Genomic DNA, 3,344 nt, shown 5'->3' on the forward strand with positions numbered 1-3,344 from the left:
ACGTGTGCTCTTCCGATCTAAGTTCTATATATAATTATATATAATTATATGCAAAATATGTCCATATATGTTTCTTTCCTTTGTAAAATTATTCTTTAATATAAAATTGATAATAATAAGAAGGAAACATAAAAAATAAATTAAAAAATCATTTTTACAAAAAATGTTTTTTTTTACAAAAAATCAAGTTTAAAGAAATGAAAGAAATTGTTCATATATAATTATATATTTTTAATCACTTATATATGATTATATATGAGCAATTTTTCTCATTTCTTCAAACTTTATTTTTTGTAAAAGAAACCAATGTAAAAATTATTCTTTTAATTATTTTTTATGTTTTTTTTCTTATTATCATCCATTTTGTATTAAAAAATAATTTTACAAAGGAAAGAAACATATATTGCAGACATATTTTGCATATAATTATATATAATTATGTATGGAACTTTTTTTCCGGGCAATTAAATATTTAATTTCTTTATTAAATTTTTTATTATAAGAAGTCTACAATGATTGTTCATGTTTGTTCACAAGGTAAAATAAACGTTCCGATTAATCTGAATTTAAATGCATAGGGAGCCAGGCTGCTTAAAATCAAAACAAAATGTAATTTATATATAAACAAAAAGATAGTTGATTTTGATACATATTTAATACTACAAATACATATAATAATACAATTTAATAACATTTTAATTACAAATGCTCTGGTCTTTTACTTATTGCACTAATGAGAGAAGAAAGCAATAAATTTGAGGAGAAAATAAAACTGAAGCGTTTGAATGTTTCAGAACAATGCAGAAAGAGAGAGAGAGAGAGAGAGAGAGAGAGAGAGATTGGTTGCCCCCACCATTCCAACTTTCCACTTTCGTTTTTCGATGTCCACGGAACGGTAATCCATTGTGTTTTTTCTTAAAATTCCTGCTTTTTTAGACGTTACAACAGAAAGCAGAATTTTCATTGGATATTGGCTCGTCGCGTTTATTGCCAGCGTGAAATAATCGTTAGACATAGTCCGATAGTCCATGCACAGGTAATACTTTTTCGGGGGAACCAGCTTTAGATCTCTCAGTCGAGACCCGTTCCTTCTTCAACAACACATATTAATCAGCTCCGTTTTAAGGTGCATCTAGCATTATTTGAAAAACAAACGAAACGTCCTGTGTTTCATTCAGCCTGTCGTCAACAAGGTGGATTTTCGTGAATTCTTTCTACAACCTCTACAAGATTTGAAAAGGCCAGTCTCGTTAAACAGAAGAAAAAGGTAAAGACGTAGTTAAAGATTGCATCGTTTAATCGTGTAATAGCTAAATTTAGACAATCGATTCGTGTTCAGCAGGCAAAAATACATTGAAAATAAATATTCACACTTGTGCAAAATAGGTTCGGACAGTTTAATGCATTATTGATTCTAATATGAATTATACATTTAACCATTATTCGAATCGTGCACAAAACTATACTGAATTTTCTGTTTTTGCATCATATCTAATAACACAAAATAATTTATATTTATAGAACGAATATAAAATAATTTATCCCAATAACAGCAGAAATGACAAATAGAAAGCAATGCTTTGTTGTTAATTTTTTTTTAGATAAAAGTCTATTTATTTTATCATTAATTATAATTAAGCATTTTCTTATTACTTAATTAATATCTTATTATTTTTCAAATTTGTTTTACTTATCAAGTTAAACATATTCTTCTTTTACAATTAATCATAATAACCAAAAGGTTTTTATATATATGTATATACATATATGTAGACAAATACTGTTTATGCGTGTTTCAAATTAGTATGCTTGTTATTTTAATAATTAGCTGAATTTATTTAATTTTGCAGCAGCGAATATGCCGAATAAAAGTATTAAGTGAAATTCTTAAGGAATATTTAGAGAAGATGATGCAACAGATTAATGAGTTGGAGATGAAGCTCCTTGAAGAATTGGATGTTGCATTAGAAAAAAAAGACGAAGAGGAAAGCGTAACGAACGTGAGTGACACGGCGGTCACTCACGTTCGTTGTGCAAGGAAAATAAGAAAATGTTTTAGAAGAACAATAGTGGAGGGTGCGTCAAAGTCAAAGGGGGATGAAGAGGTTGAGGGATATGGCGGAGGAAAGGACGATAGGGAAGGTGGATGAAAGGTAGAAGGAGAGAAAATGAAAAATAATTGAGAAGGCACAAAGAAAAAACAAGTTCCAGAACGGCAGCGGGACGTGCGTATTTAGGTTAAGGTAGTTTAAGTATTTTTATGTTAGGATAAATTCAGGGTTGGGAACGTTACCTTATAAAAATAACGCGTTATCGTTATCGTTACTAGAAAAGTAACGATATCGTAATTACGTTTTTGTAATACTAAAATGAGTTTAATTAGATTTTGAATTTAAATAGTTAATAATCATTATTAAATGTAAGAATAAATATTGAAACTTGAAATACACTAAATTAGTCTGCGTTATATATCGAACAAGTTTTTCTTTATATAGTATATTTTTATAGAAAGTTACATTAAATTTAATGTTTTCAAATATTAATGTCATTTTTAAGAATGCATTCCAATATTCATTATTAATACTAATTGTACTATAATTGTGTATAAGTACAAGGAGAATTATAGATTTTCACACACGATATTAGTAGGTTATTATAGGAGTACAGCCTAAAAAGACAAAATATTTTTAAAAAGTAAATTAAAAGCATATATTACAAAATAAGAAAAAAGTAGAAAATAGTAATTATAAAAGTAATGGCAAATTCGTTACCGTTACTATAAAACGATGTCACAGTTATTCTTACAGATAAAAAAAAATAATGATCGTTACTGAGAAAAGTAGCAAAAATGATAACAGTGTTACAAAAGTAACGCGTTATTTCGCGGCAACTCTGGATAAGTTAGAATAAAGATTGGATGTCTGTTGAAATTTGTAACTCCAATTAAAGAAAGTCAAATAAACTATACTGCTACTACTATATTACAGAACAGATATCTGTGGTCTAGTGTGTTTTTCTAATTCTATGTATTCCAGTTATTATTATATATATTTAATAATTTACAATTCTTTTCCGTTGTTTTCAATTTAATTTTCAAAGTTGTATTTAAAAATTTTCTAATTTTACTTGGAAACTTATTGAATGTCATATAGGAAATAATTATCAAAAGTGAATTTATCGCGATTTAATGATTAAATTTTTAACTACATCTTTATCTGCATCTTTCTTAATAAAATTGGCTTTTTCAAACCTTGTAAAGAAAATCCTCGAATACCCACCCTGTTGATAACAAAATGAGACTGACCTAAATCTGGTTTATAGAAAATACACACACACACACACAC

This window comes from Wasmannia auropunctata, unplaced genomic scaffold (assembly GCF_000956235.1).
Source record: "Wasmannia auropunctata unplaced genomic scaffold, wasmannia.A_1.0 LD335971.1, whole genome shotgun sequence".
Classification (NCBI taxonomy): Eukaryota; Metazoa; Arthropoda; class Insecta; order Hymenoptera; family Formicidae; genus Wasmannia; species Wasmannia auropunctata.